The sequence below is a fragment of the Pelodiscus sinensis genome, chromosome 19 (assembly GCF_052426305.1).
Source record: "Pelodiscus sinensis isolate ZL-2025 chromosome 19, ASM5242630v1, whole genome shotgun sequence".
Lineage (NCBI taxonomy): Eukaryota > Metazoa > Chordata > Testudines > Trionychidae > Pelodiscus > Pelodiscus sinensis.
Window position 1 is genome coordinate 25,918,123 of NC_143070.1, and position 15,148 is coordinate 25,933,270.

At 53.8% G+C, this 15,148-nt stretch overlaps 3 non-coding genes across 3 annotated transcripts; 1 reads left to right on the plus strand and 2 right to left on the minus strand.

The window, feature by feature from the left end:
• Positions 1 to 4,647: 4,647 nt before the first annotated feature.
• On the minus strand, positions 4,648 to 4,720 carry TRNAV-AAC (transfer RNA valine (anticodon AAC)). The gene has a single exon. It is a non-coding gene; the product is annotated as a tRNA-Val (tRNA).
• Positions 4,721 to 5,182: 462 nt separating this feature from the next.
• Positions 5,183 to 5,264, minus strand: TRNAF-AAA (transfer RNA phenylalanine (anticodon AAA)). Its single transcript has one exon. It is a non-coding gene; the product is annotated as a tRNA-Phe (tRNA).
• Positions 5,265 to 5,929: 665 nt separating this feature from the next.
• On the plus strand, positions 5,930 to 6,002 carry TRNAA-AGC (transfer RNA alanine (anticodon AGC)). Its single transcript has one exon. It is a non-coding gene; the product is annotated as a tRNA-Ala (tRNA).
• Positions 6,003 to 15,148: the final 9,146 nt, after the last annotated feature.

Consider the following 15,148-nt stretch of genomic DNA (forward strand, 5'->3'; position numbering starts at 1 on the left):
GAAGTCCTGTGTAGCGAGCCCGTTTTGCTTAGCCCAGACTTCGATAAACCTTTTTGTCTACAGACAGACGCCTCCGCCACTGGGCTGGGCGCCGTACTCTCCCAGGAGGTCGATGGAGAAGAGCATCCGGTGGTCTTTATCAGCCGTAAGCTGTTTCCCCGAGAACGCCAGTACTCCGTAATAGAAAGAGAGGCCCTGGCGATCAAATGGGCGGTTGAAGCCCTAAGGTACTACCTGCTAGGGGGAGAGTTTACGCTATGGACAGACCATGCCCCGCTAAAGTGGCTACACACTATGCGGGACACCAATAGCCGCCTCATGAGGTGGTATTTAGCCCTTCAACCCTATGTGTTCTCCATACGCCACAGGGCAGGCAAGGCCAACGCCAATGCGGACGCATTGTCCCGCCTGGCCGAGGAGCCGGGATCCAATCCCGAGGTGGGGGACCTGGACTTGTGGGGGAGGGCAAGTAGCAGGGCGGACTGGCCGCCCACTGACCCAGAGGAGGAGGAACCCCTCAGGACACCCGGGTGGGCGGAGGCGGACCCCACCCCGTCACCTGACCGGAACCCAGAGGGCGGGGCAGGGAGGATAAGAAGACGGCGGGAGAGGGCAGTCAGGGCCCAGCCGCTGGAGGAGCTGGAGGCAGACCCCAAACTCCTGCCCGGGGAGGCCGAGGCCCGGGCTGGGCTGCCCCCAGCTGAGCTCCGGGAGGCCGGCCGAAACGCCCCAGACAGGGGCACGGAGACCTGGCCCAGACCAGCGGCCGGAGCACCCCTGGATCCCGAGGACGACCCCGATGGGCTGGACCAGCTAGATCCCCGATGGGTGCTGGAACGCCGCGGCCGACCCACCGGCGGGACCTCGCAGGACCCAACCCTGGACCCCTGGAGTGGGCCACCCGGACCCTACTAGGATGACGGGGACAGCGCGACAGCCCGACGAGCCCCCAGAGGTACACGTACCCGGGAAGGGGGGGAGAAGAAGGGGCCCAGGGATTGCTTAGGCGGGAGAGCCGCCACAGCCAGCAAGGCCCGGACTGAGCCAATCGCAGTGACGCGGCTGCACTCAGGGTCCCTGGGCCGGGGCGCAGTGAGACGGGTGGGCCTGCGCCCCCTCCCCCCCCCCCCCACCCCCGGCCGGGCCGTCCCGGGTTCACTCCGGGAGGAGGACTTGATATGGACACGCCTGGAACTGTGGCCCCGCCTCATAGCGAGATGGGGGCTGGGGCTTGTGGAACAGGGCAGGCAGCCGGGAAACCCCCCCCCCCCCCGGGAGATATTTAAGGGGGAGGGTGTGTAACAGGGCAGCTGCCCTGTACTGGCCCCTTAAGAGCCAAACCCCAGCCTAGAGCAGGCCCGGGGAGTTCAGCCCAGCTGGGCGGCGTTGGCCAATTAAGGCCCAGCTGGGGGCTATAAAAGGGAAGGGCTGCTTCAGCCAAGGCAGTGTGAGCCTGGCTGCCGAGGGAGCAGGATGCTCTCTGGAGCTAGGGCAGGGCTAGAGAGTCAGGCTGGGCCAGGACGCTTGGACAGCCAACCGGCCAGTCTGCTAGGCCTGCGGACGGGCCTGCTGGAGAGACACCAAACCCCCCCGGAAGGGGGGCTCAGAGCGAGTGACTTGGGCACTGCCGGAGGGCAGTGTGGCGAAGAGAGCAACGCGACCAGAAAAGTCCAGAGGGGAAACGCCACGAGAGCGGAGGCCTGTGCGGGCGGAATGGACTGATTCCGGGGACAGACCACGGACCCCCGCTACGGTGGTGAGTGACCCCCTCACAGTGCCACATTATGTGTCTGGGACGTGGGAGTAAGACAGACACATATCCACACACACACACCCCGGTTCTGCGTCCCCAGCCCCCGGCCCTCATCTGTCATCCCCACACACTGCGCTGAGCCTCCCAGCCTGCGCCCCCACACGTAGCTTTCTTACAGATGCTGTTTTATTGCAACCCTCTCACCCCAGCCTTGGCCCCCCAGGGGTAGGTTGTGCTGCCCCACCCCCAAAGGAGCCTCGCGTGGCCATGGGCAGAGACCCCACCGGGGGATTGGCCCTGGTTGTCAGGCAGCTTGTGATGCTGCCACAGAGCACGCACCATGGGACCTGCAGGGAGGCTGCTCTCAGGGCACCTGGGACTCTGGGCTGGCGGCCGACACTCTGCGCTCCTGGCTTCCCTGCAGCTCTGTTATCTTTGGAGATGGGCCGCTCTCTATTGCTGTGCACACTCCTCAGTAAAGAGCTTGTGACTGGACTTTGCTGGTGTTGCCTGTCTCTTTGCAGACAGACAACGAACCGAGCCGTATGGGCTAGAGACCCTGACAGAGGCAACGATTCCCCACTGGCCAGGGCAGAGTCTCCCTCTCACACAGTCATGGAGCCTTCTCCCCCTGCTCCTGCCTCCCTCCCCTTCTCTAAGCTCTCAGGGTATGTTTACATGACAGAGTTTTCCCGTCTTCTGCAAGAAAATGGAAAGAACAGAGGGGTTTCTCTGGCATTGGTGATCCTCATTCTACAAGGAAGAAGCCTTTTTGCAGAAGAGCTCTTTTGGAAAAACGCATGTGTGGTTGGAGAAGAAAGTTCTTTCGGAAGAAGAGGAAAGGGAGAAAAGCCCAGGTGCCCTGGTGGCCATTCCGTCCATAGCAATCCCAGCTTACATGCGAGAGAGCGTCCATTCAGTCTGGACTCTCTCTTTCGGAAAAGCAGATCACTTTTTTAATGCACTTTTGCAGTGTGGATGCTCTCTTCTGGAAGAAGTTTTTTTTTTGAAGATCCCTTCCAAAAAAAGCTTCTTCCGAAAGAAGCCTGCAGTCCAGACGTAGCCTCTGGGTACATCTGCAAAGCACGCTTATTTCAAAAAACGCTATTTTGAAAAAAATTTAAATAGCTTGTTTCAAAACAGCATATGCACACTAGGGGGAAGCCTCAAAATTAGTCCAAGGAAGGTTCCCCTAAGGTGGATGCGCTACCTTGATTTAGAGCCTCAGGAAGCACCAGGGAGTAATTACTTTGAATGGCCCTGGGCAGGAGCTATTTCAAAATAGCAGCAGTGGAGCATCCACACTCCGGGTGTTTTGAAATAGCTATTTTGGAAGAGGCGTTATTCTTCCTGCAATGAGGTTTACAGATTTGGAACTAAGCCGTGACTGGCTTTTGAGGGGAGCAAGTAGGAAGAGGGAGGGGCCACTGGAGTCACTTGGCTCTCTGGGTGGCTCTGCCTGGGAAAAGAAAAACAGGGACCCCCCCATCAATGGAGAATGCAGATATTGATCCAACTGCTTCTCACATGTTAAGCAAGTGCTCTACCACTCAAGCTAATTCTTCCACTTGCTCAGGGCTAAGTCTTTTGGTGACTCTTCCCTTCTCCACAGGGACGTCTGTCTTCTAGGTCAGTTAGTCCTGGGAAAGGAGAAGGCTCCAACGAGGCTCCTCCTCACACTCGTGCTTGTGACCCTCATTCTCGCTCTGGCCTCAGGAGCAGATCTCAAGGAGACTCCCTGCAGCAAAGCCATGGGGGGGAGGGGGGTCACTGAGATGGCCCCTGCCCTGCAGCCTGCCCCACCTGGCCATTGTCATGGACCCTCTGTGAGGTCATCACCTCCCAACCTCCTTTAGCCAATAAGCTGAGGGGCTGCAAAAGGCCCTTGTGATGTCACTGCCACACCCACCCCTGCCCTCCAGGGCTAATGTCCTGCCCCAGGCAGCCCCTTTGCCTGGCTGAGCTGCTCCCAGGGGTGAAAGTGACACATTTCTTACAGGGACTGTTCTATTGGGCACCACCCCATGGGCATAGGGAGGCTCAAGGCAGGAAGTGGTGGGAGGGGTTGTGATAGGACAGTACCTGTTAGAAATTACAGAGGATCGTGGGAGGCTCAGGGAAGGGATTTGGGGGGCATATGAGTGAGGTAGGGCTCAGAATACAGAAGTCAGGATTCAGGCTGAGGATTGAGGGGATCAAGGGGACTAGAATCCCAGCTCCCTCTGCTCTGGGCTCCCTGAGGCCTGTTATCAAGCAAGGGATTTCTCTGCAGTGCACTGAGGAGAGAAACCCCTGAGCCAGTGACATGGACAGATCTGGTTCCAAGCAACCAAGAGGGTGTGTGTGTGTTCAGTCAATCTACATGTGACTAGATCCATCTAGCAGCCACAGGGCCTTTAGCCAAGGCAGCGGTGACTCTGAGGAAGGGTTGGGGGCTAATCAGAGGAACATGAGTGTCCAAGGCTGGGCAGAAATGGATGAGGGGACGTCACAGACACTAGCACATCAAGAGGTAGAGAGAGGCCCTGCTGCTCTTCCAGACATGCCACAGCCTGGATAGAACCAGGGATTTTCAGCTGTTTAATCTAAGACACTTGCCACTGAGCTACTGCTAACAGGTCAGGGGAGGAAGGCCAGGACAAGACCCTTTTAGCCACTGGCTCTGTGCAGGCTGGAGCCTCCTCCTACCAGATCTCTGGCCTGAGTCCTGCAAAGCCTCCAACAGGTGCCTGGCCTGACTCATCTGGCTTCCCCAGGCTGGCACCCAGGGGCATTCTCAGCCGATGTCACCCCCCTCTGTCACGTGGGAGTTGGGCTCATCCCAGGCACAGGTCTGGCAGAAGGAGCTGTGCTTACCTGGGCACCAAGGGGAGGTGCAATAAGAGGAGAGCCTGTGTTCCTGCCTGGTTTTGAACCAGGGACCTTTTGTGTGTTAGACAAATGTGATAACCACTACACCACGGAAACACCTGTGATGGGCTTAAGTTCTGCTGGACTTAAACTTGGACAAATATTCTGCTACTAACCAATGCTTTGGGGGAAAAGGCCGAGCAAGAGCAGGGAATAAGACACCCCCCACACCCCCCATTACTTCTCTAGATCTTTGCTCCCAACACTGGGAAGGTGTCAGGGGCTTTGTGATGCAGGAGTGGTGATCCACGTCACATCCCCAGCATTGCCCCCTTGCAGGGATGGACCTTTGGGGACAGGCCCAGACTCCCCGACCTCTCACACTCCAGAGCAGAGCAGCCCCCAGGAGTAGGGCTGAGCCATGCAGTGGTGGCAGGAGCTGAGAGTTTACCTGAGACCTCAGGAACCCAGCATGAGGGACCATCCCAGGCATCTCTCTGACAGGGGCAGAAGGGGAGGGTGTCTCAGGACTTGGATAGCTTGTTGCCCTAGGAAGGAGTGTGACCAAAACACCGGCCCTGCTGTGAGCAGGATTTGAACCTGCACAGGAAAACCCCATTGGCTTTTTACTCCAACACCTTAACCACTTGGCCATCACAGCCCTGAGAAGCTTGTGTCCTGTATGTAAATGTGGAGAAAAATTCTGTTACTAACACTGTGGCCAACTCGGATTGCTGCGGGGTTAAGGAATTCTCTCTTGTTAATTCTGTGCCCTCAGGAAGGGACCAAATCGCAGGAGGCCAGGCCCCCACCTGGGGACTCCAACCCAAACCCTGAGACCAAGAGGGTTGATGATCCAGGTGATCAATGTTTGCTGCACTTCTCCCTCGCCTCAACCCTGCCCAACCTCAAGGCCAACTCCACAGTCCCAGCAGCTGGGGGAGATGTGCATGTCAGAGCCTCTGCCCACTGAGCTGTAGCCTTCTGTGCCCAGGGAGCCAGACACTGCCAGGATGGGAAGGCTGGAGGGAAATGGGGAATGGTCAGGAGTCAAAGGTGTTGTCTGGGACCATGCAATAGAACAGTTTTACAGCCCACTAGTGAGGCGGGGACCATGGCTTAGCGAGCCCGTTATGGTTTGAAACAAGGGGCTTGCTCTTAAGACGCGTCTGTGTGATACGAGCACCACGTCCTAAACCTCCGAGCTAGCCGGCCCACGGGTGTCAGTATCACAAGTGGCCCTTTCAGAAAGGAGCCTTGGGCAGCTGCAGGGACATTGTGGGCTCTGGAATGAGGGAGGTGAGGCAGGGGCAGTATTCACAGGCAGGGGAATTAGCTCAAGTGGTAGAGCGCTTGCTTAGCATGCGAGAGGCAGTGGGATCAATACCCACATTCTCCAACTGCAAATTGGCCTTTGTCCTTTATCTTCACTGTCCTGGGGCTCAGTGGCCCCCTACCTATTCTTGTGAAAAAGACATGCTAGGTTCCCATTTCTTTTCCCCCAGCAAGTGCCATACTGTAAAGAAGAGAGCAGAGATAGCAAATCTAGCTGCCTATTATGCTCTGTGGTACAATAGCAAGTGTGTTGGCTAGCTAAGCCAGGGTGCTCAGTATAAAACAAGCCAATTGTGCAAAGGTTGTGGGTTCAAATCCCACTACAATCCCTTTAGCTACTCTCTGATTTCCAGGGCAGCTTTTACAGAACAGGGAATCCTTAGGCTGACACTGGGGTGTGCTTGAGTCCAGACAGACCCCAATGAAAGCAGGGGTTGGGGCTGGGAGTTGTTCTGAAAGGCTGCAGGTGCCGTTGGACCCTTTTGTTCCTCCGTGTCTCGTACCAGTATTGTGCAGCACTCAGGCTATGATACCACACCTTGATATTTGTAGCTCAAAGCTGGAGCTGCTGTGGAAGGAGGTGAAGCTACAGAAGCTGACAGGGGACAATCAGCGGGCGGAGGGTTATTTTTTCTCCTCCCTGGGCTGATGTGGCTAGAACTGAGGAGAAGAAAATCCTCTTCCCTTCTCCTCAGAAGATGGAAATTGCAGTTGGTTCTCTCTCTGGTTCTACTAAAGCTGGACCCAGGACTAGACCTTTTCTTTCTAAAAACCTAGTGAGAGCTGAGAGCAAATTGCTTGTAGGCTGGATTGCTATTGCACGTGGACTCTTTAAATGAATACAAACCCTTAACATTCTCCAGCACCAGTGCACATAAACCAGGCAGTCCTGTCCCTCAGCTGGAACCAGTTCAAACCTGCTGTGTCTGGTTTCTATTTCTGTCCATTCAAAAAGGGTGAGATCTAGATGCCTGTAGGCAGGTCTTTGGTCTCCACAGGCCGTGCTGTGCAGAAGAACTCTCGCAGGGAGACCCTGGGTTTCCTCTTGTCAACATGGGAGCACCGATGCAGATCGGCAGAAGCCTGGCTCCACCTTTCCCCCCCCCCCCCCAACTCACCTGGCCATTGCAATTAGGGGGAGCAACTACTGGTAACAAGAAGACAGGGTGTGCTTGTGTATGTGTGTGATATCATATGCATATGATAAGTGCTGATTGCTACATGTTCTACCAATAAATGTGCATTTTGCCTTTTCCCCTGAAAAGATCCTGTGCAGTACTTCAAGTACAACAGACATGCCAACAGTCTTATCCAGAAGTCCGCTCTGGCTCAAAACAAAGAAAACATAATCATTAAATTGGTCGCTTGTCTCACCTGGCAGGACGTCACGTTTCAGAACTTTCACATTAACTCCAGTACTTTCATGAAAATATCTTATTATGATAGAAACAACTTATTAATCGGTGTGGTTGATGAATGTACCATAATCGTGAGACATGAAGTTTCACTCAATTCCTGTTGCAAAATCTTATGAGCTTCTGGAATGAAAACATTTTTCACAGTTGCTTCTCTTTTTCCTTAAGCTGATGAAAATTTAAGTTCAAACAATGGGGAAATTATCTTAGTGGTCCACTCAAAAGATCTGAAACTGTGATTGTGTTTTATGGTCTGATATATAATAACTCCTGGCCAGGGGTAGCCCGTGAGCTTAGGCAGACTAGGCAGTTGCTTAGAGCGCTGCTGGCCCGGGCGCCCGATGATGACGTCACGGCCATTGATGGCCGTGCAGGCAGGGGTGCCAATCGCGCCTTCCACTTGGGGCGCCAGTTGCTACAGCCGGCCTCGGGCTGCTCCTGCTCCTGGCATTGCCACAAACTCAATTTTAACAGGATCATCTTTTATAATACCTTTCTTCACTGAAGCACTGGAAGCTACAAAGCGGACAACTAACTGATGTATCTTACATTGAATATAACGTTGATGTCAAATTTCTCACCATAAGCAATCTTTACCGTACAACTATAACAGCTGCAAAATGTTGTGTGGATTGTCAAGTTTCTTTAAAAAAGGATATTCCTTTTGCAAAGCCTCCTTAAAAGAACACATTCTTTCCTTGCTATTTGCACTCATTCTGACACTAAAATAACATTTTATGATTAAACTAGTGGGCTGTGCCCCCTGCTTGCTACTATTGCCAACCCCCCTCCCTTTGAACCCTGCCAAACCCCCCAAACATCTGGCTGGGAGACCCCAATGAGCAGGGCTAGACAAACCACTGAATCTACTCATCCATGGTGAATAGATTTCAGCTGGTCGCTCCATGCCCTCCATTCACTGGGCTTTGCGCCTGCACAGTGCCGGTCTGGCGCATGCGCCGTGCAGGGCTGGCAAGTGGCTCTTGCTGGGGTTTGTCAAGCCCTGCCAATGAGATCTCAGGACACAGATTGGTACAAATCATTCCCTGCAGCTGCAGAGCTTTCAGCTTCTCCCCAACCTCCCAAACAAGAACTGACTAATTCTGTGTCCTGCCATCCCCACCTTCACCTGTCCCCAGCCCAGCTGTTAGTTCTATCCCTGCCCAACCCTCACCTCTGCCTGTCCCCAGCCTGGCTGTTAGTTCTGTCACTGCCCAGCCCCCACTTCTGCCTGTCCCCAGCCCGGCTGTTAGTTCTGTCCCTGCCCAACCCCCACCTCTGCCTGTCCCCAGCCCGGCTGTTAGTTCTGTCACTGCCCAGCCCCCACTTCTGCCTGTCTCCAGCCCGGCTGTTAGTTCTGTCCCTGCCCAACCCCCACCTCTGCCTGTCCCCAGCCCGGCTGTTAGTTCTGTCACTGCCCAGCCCCCACTTCTGCCTGTCCCCAGCCCGGCTGTTAGTTCTGTCCCTGCCCAACCCTCACCTCTGCCTGTCCCCAGCCCGGCTGTTAGTTCTGTCACTGCCCAGCCCCCACTTCTGCCTGTCTCCAGCCCGGCTGTTAGTTCTGTCCCTGCCCAACCCTCACCTCTGCCTGTCCCCAGCCCAGCTGTTAGTTCTGTCCCTGCCCAACCCTCACCTCTGCCTGTCCCCAGCCCAGCTGTTAGTTCTGTCCCTACCCAGCCCTCGCATCTGCTCCTGCTGCAGCCCCAGGGGTTCTTCCTCCTCCCATCCCTGGGGCTGGAGGGAGGGACTACTTTTTTGTTTTGGCTCCCAACAGCAGGCCATGTGTTGAGCCCCGCTGAGGGCCGCAAACAAAGAGGCTGCCCACGGGCTTCGTGTTGAGTAGCCCTGCTCTAGAACATACATGCTAGGGTGTATGTGGCTACAGAAGCCCATTTGCCATCCCCAAGGAGCTGTTCCCCTCCCCACTATGAGTGCATCTACATTACAGAGTTTTGTCAGAAAAACAGCCATTTTTCCAACACAACTTGAGTTATGTCCACACTGCAAGCACATTCTTCTGCAAGAAAATCTAAAGAACAGAGGGTTTTTTCCAGCACTGGTAATCCTCATTCTATGAAGAAGCCTTTTCCCAAAAGAGCTCTTTTGGAAAAAGGCACGTGTGCACGGGGAAGAGGGAGTTCTTTCAAAAGAAGAAGGAAGAGGAAAAAGCACAGGTTCCCCAGTGGCCTCTCCATCCATAGCAATCACAGCTTACATGCAAGATAGAGTCCATTCAGTGTAGACACTATCGGTCAAAAAAGCAGATGCGCTTTTGCAGTGTGGACACTCTCCTGCACAAGCAGTTTTTGCAAAAGATCTCTTCCGAATGAAGCTTCTTGCACAAGAAGCCTGCAGTGTAGATGTAGCCTATGTCCCAGTGACACAGTCTGACCTCAAATCCCAGGGTCCCCCGGACCATAGAGAACAGTGGCAAACAGGCTGCACAATCTGTGGGGCCATGCGACTGGGGTCTCTGCCTCACTCATTCAGTGCTCTCTGGGGTTGGACTGTCCAGAGGCTGCACAGAGCTGAGGCTAGAAACAACATCAGGGTTACAGATAGAAAATGCACAGGCAGACTAGGGGATGTGAATCTAAGGAGGCTGGTCACAGGGTCCCTAATGCATGTTCTGCATCCACCCACCTGGGATGTCTCAGGGATACAGTCTGAACCAGGGTCCTGGCCCCACCCAGAGCCAAGGTTGGATTCTCTCCCCAGGGAGGGAATCTGGCGGGAAAGTGAAAATCGGGGCCTTGGCATCAACATCGATAAATGTCACCTGCCGCCGATCACAGTCCAGACAAACCTGGATCCTGCTGGGGAGAGGGTCCCAGCAAAGGCTGACCAGAGGGACAGTGAGATGCCCTTGCACACACCACAACTTATCCCCACATCTCTCCACAGCCCAGATCCCCCCCTCAGGGATACGACTGATCCGTCCCTTCCTCTTCACAGACTCTCTGGCCACCCCCACAGCCCAGTATGGCCCATCCCCCACCTCCACCTCCCAGCAATGTCTCCCCGAGATGAATCCTTCATGGCCCAGCACACATTTCTCAGAGTCAAATCTCTCCGGGTTGTTGGGCAGTCGCTGCCGTGTTTGTTCCCATCTCACACGTTTCCGATCCCCAGACAGGACGAGGTCGGGATGAGCCGTGTCTGGATCCAGAGTCACAGTCACTGGAGAGAGAATCAGGGCATGAGGGGCAGAGCTCAGCCCTGGGGGTGGCTGGGGCCATTTCTCACCCTCCCCAGCAGCCCTGTTGTGGCTGGGACAGGCCTGGGCCCCAGGGAGCTGCCTCTGTCCTGGGCCCTGAGACTGAGCCGAGCTGTCACTGCAGCGCCTCAGCCTGGGCAATGGGACCCGCTTCATCAGCTTCTCATTTGTGTGCAGAGGCTGCAGCCTCCTGCCCCCCAACTCGGGCTGCTCCACCCCCAGGGCCAGGCCCAGAGCAGGAGGGTCCAGTGGGAGGGGGGGGGCAGGGGAGGCAGGTACCAGCTTTACCCCCAGAGGGAAACTCCCTCCCCTGCTGCAGCCTCCACCCCCCGCCCAGGGCATAGAGGGGAGGGGGCAGCGCGGGGGAAGAGCCGCCTCACCCCAGAGAGCAGGGCCTGGGCATTAGTCACCCTTAGGGCAGTGGAGGGTCCAGGGCTCCTGAAGGCAGCAGGGCTCAATTGGGGGAGCCCAGCTCTGGCTTCTGGCCTGGCCAGGGGCAGGGCTCTGGGGAAGGGGATCTGGGGTGGGGCCACTAGGAGGGGCCAGCACAGGGCAGAGGCTGGTGCCCAAGGAGGGGCTGCACCGATCAGCTGCCCCGACACAAAGCGCAGCCCCTGCCTGCAAAGCCCCTGCCCGCAAACTGCGCCCATAGTGAGAAGGGGGGGGGTCCGACCATCCCATTTCTTAAAGGGGCAGGACACGGCCCCTCGTCCTTCTGATCCAGTGCCCCTGGGGCTCCTCACCGCTCAGTGGGCAGGTTTGGGGCTCTGCCTGTCGTGGTTGCTGGGGGTTTGGTTGGTGACTTGAGCTACAAGCTCAGGAAAATACTTTCAGTCTCCATTTGAAACCTCACCCTGTCTGAAAGCTTCCAGGGACTTTCCTCCTGCTCCTTCCAGGACAGAGGGCAACGTGTCTGGTGAGGGAAGGGAGAAGAAAGGTGAGATTTCAGGAGTCCATATTGCCCACGACATCCCCAATCCTAACACGCAGACCTGGGTTTTCATTACAGCAGAGACACACTTGGGGCCATCTACACTGCAGAGAAGATCGAGGCTGCTGCTGTCGATCTCCCAGGGTTCGAATTAGCGGTCGAGTTAAAACAGCTAATTGAACAGAGGGACGTTTCTGTAGATGCTGGTAGACCTGCTTGCAGAAGGAGTAAGGAAAGTGGGAAGGAGCGTGCTCTTCCCTCCACTGCCTGCAATGTGGACAGCTCCAAAAGGACGTGGGGATGACAGTGGATGAGAAGCTGGATATGAGTCAACAGGGTGGCCTTGTAGCCAAGAAGGCAAATGGCATATTAGAATGCATTAGGAGGAGCATTGCCAGCAGATCGAGAGAAGTGATTACTCCCCTCTATTTGGCACTAGTGAGGCCACATCTGGAGTATTGTGTCCAGTTCTGGGGCCCCCACTAGAGAAAGGATGTGGATGCATTGGAGAGGTTCCAGCAGAGGGCAACCAGAATAACGAGGGGGTTGGAGCACTTGGCCTACGAGGAGAGGCTGAGGGATTTGGGCTTTTTCAGTCTGCTCACAATGGTGTCTTGACAGAATCCTTCAGCGTACTCTGAGGAGTGCGACAAGGGTGCCTGTTGTCACCTTTCCTGTTCTGGATCACAATGGACTGGATTATGAGCAGGACAACAGATGGCCATCAGCAGGGCATTCAGTGGACACCTTTCATACATCTAGAGGACATTGATTTTGCTAATAATGTCGCCCTCCTTTCACACCAACATGAAAACATGGAGGAAAAGGTCGCAACACTAAACAAAACTGCCTTAATGATTGGACTGAGCATTAACAAGGGAAAGACCAAGACAATGAGGATGAACCAATCCAGCAACAACATCATCACACTGGGAGGGGATAACTTGGAAGATGTGGAACAGTTCACCTACTTGGGGAGTATTATGGGCAGAGATGGAGGCACAGACAAGGATATCATTGCTAGGATAAGGAAAACAGCAGCTGCATTTAAAACTCTTTGTCCCATAAGGAGCTCACAAATAATATCTGCGAAGACTAAACTGCAGGTCTTCCAAACAAATGTGAAGAGTGTGCTCTTGTATGGACGCGAGGCCGGGCGTACTAACAAGTCTTCAAATCACAAGCTACAGACATTCCTACACAGGTGCCTGAGGTACACCCTTTGCATCAAATGGCAAGACTTTGTCCCAAATGAGGAGCTCAGGAACAGAGCAGGACAAGAAACACTTGGGCTGTGTCCACACTGGCATGAATTTCCAGAAATGCTTAAAACAGAATAGTTTTCGTTATAAGTATTTCCGGAAAAAGAGCGTCTACATTGGCAGGCTGCTTTTCCGGAAAAGCCCTTTTTCTGGAAAAGCATCTGTGGCCAATGTAGACGTGCTTTTCCGGAAAAGAGCCCCGATCGTCATTTTCGTGATCGGGGCTTTTTTCCGGAAAAGACTACTGGGCTGTCTACACTGGCCCTTTTCTGGAACAGTGTTCCGGAATGAGGACTTATGCCCGAGCAGGAGCAGCGTAGCTTTTCTGGAATAGCAGCTGATTTTGTACAGTAGAGCATTGTTGCTTTTCCGGAAGTTCAAGAGCCAGTGTAGACAGCTCACAGCTTATTCTGGAAAAGCGGCTGATTTTCCGGAATAAGTGGCCCAGTGTAGACACAGCCTTGACATTTAAATCAAGAGAAGAAAGTGGGGATGGGTAGGCCAAACACTCAGTAAACCACCATCCAGCATAGCCCGTCAAACTCTCACATGGAACCCGCAAGGAAAATGCAAAAGAGAAGACCTCAGATAACATGGACAAGATCTACTGAGACTGAAGGATGACAACTGGGGTACTCCTGGAGTCACCTAGAAGTTTTGTCTCAAGACACAGTGAGGTGGAGACTTGTAGATGACCTATGCTCCACTTGGAGTACAAACGTTTAAAAAGAAGTAGTCTGCAGAAGAGAATAGTGAGGGGGAATTCGATAGCAGCCTTCAACTTCCTGAAGGGAAGATCCAAAGAGGTTGGAGAGAGGCTGTTCTCAGTAGTGACAGATGGCAGAACAAGGAGCAATGGTCTCAAGTTGTAGTGGGGGAGGTCTAGGATGGATATTAGGAAAAACTATTACCTTAGGAGGGAGGTAAAGCACTGGGATGGGTTCCCTAGGGAGATGGTGGAATCTCCATCCCTAGAGATTTTTAAGTCTTGGCTTGACACAACCCTGGCTAGGAAGATTTAACTGGGATTGGTCCTGCTTTTGGCAGGTAGCTGGACTCAATGATCTCCTGAGGTCACTTCCGGCCCTATGATTCTATGGTTCTAAAAGCTGAATTAAGTTACTTCGACTTCAGCTAGGCAATTAATGCAATTAAAAAGTCCTGAAGCCTCCTACTTTCTGTCTCACTCAGGCCTCTCCCAGCAAAAGAACCTATCTCTCTGCAGCTTCACAGCCAGCCCAGGGCAAGCGGTGAAGAGATTCGCTTTCTCCTCAACATCCCCTCCCCCACTGCAGACTCCACTGGGTTTGGCTCATTCACTTCCTGACATTTGTCACAGCCTAGGCCCAGATCCTGCCAAGACTTTGGCGTCAAAGTAACTTCACCCGCTTGGGTCCCTTTGACAGGAGTGGGAGGTTCGGAGTTTGCGAACTCCTGGCTCTACCTGTGAGCCGTGGGGTCTGTGTACTCAGCGTCTCTGCAGAGAGCAACACGGAGCTGGGTGCCTTTCTGTCTGTGTGTTGGCCATTTAGTGCACTGTCAGTGCAATTACAAAGTGGCTTTTGGGACAAATAAGGTTCAAATAAAATGACGAGGAGTCCTGTGGCACCTTATAGACTAACTGAAGTGTAGGAGCATAAGCTTTCGTGGGCAAAGACCCACTTCGTCAGATGCATGTAGTGGAAATTTCCAGAGGCAGGAATAAATATGCAGGCCAGGATCAGGCTGGAGATGACGAGGTGGATCCAATCAAGGAGGATGAGGCCCACTTCTAGCAGCTGATCCGGAGGTGTGAATTCCAAGAGAGCAGAAGCTGCTTTTGTAGTTAGCAAGCCATTCACAGTCTTTGTTTAATCCAGAGTTGATTGTGTCAAACTTAAAGATGAACTGTAGCTCAGCAGTTTCTCTTTGAAGTCTGGTCCTGAAGTTTTTTTGCTGCAGGATGGCTACTTTTAGATCTGCAATTGTGTGTCCAGGAAGATTGAAGTGTTCCCCTACAGGTTTTTGTATGTTGCCATTCCTAATATCAGATTTGTGTCCATTGATTCTTTTACGTAGGGACTGTCCTGTTTGGCCGATGTATATAGCAGTGGGGCATTGTTGGCACATGATGGCATATATTACGTTGGTGGATGTGCAGGAGAATGTACCAGTGACAGTATGGCTGATCTGGTTCAAATAATCCACCTGAGTTTCTGGGACAGGAAGTGGGCACCATTCTGACCCCATAATTCAACAGAAACTTCATCAAATTAGGAACCAAATGACCATCAATGGTCTCTTTCTATGGCCTCAGATGCTTCGCTCACTCTCCCCTCCCCAATCCCTTCTAGGTACCTGTGAACTGCCTCAGCGTCTCTGACAGCGCAGTGGTTTTCTGGGAGA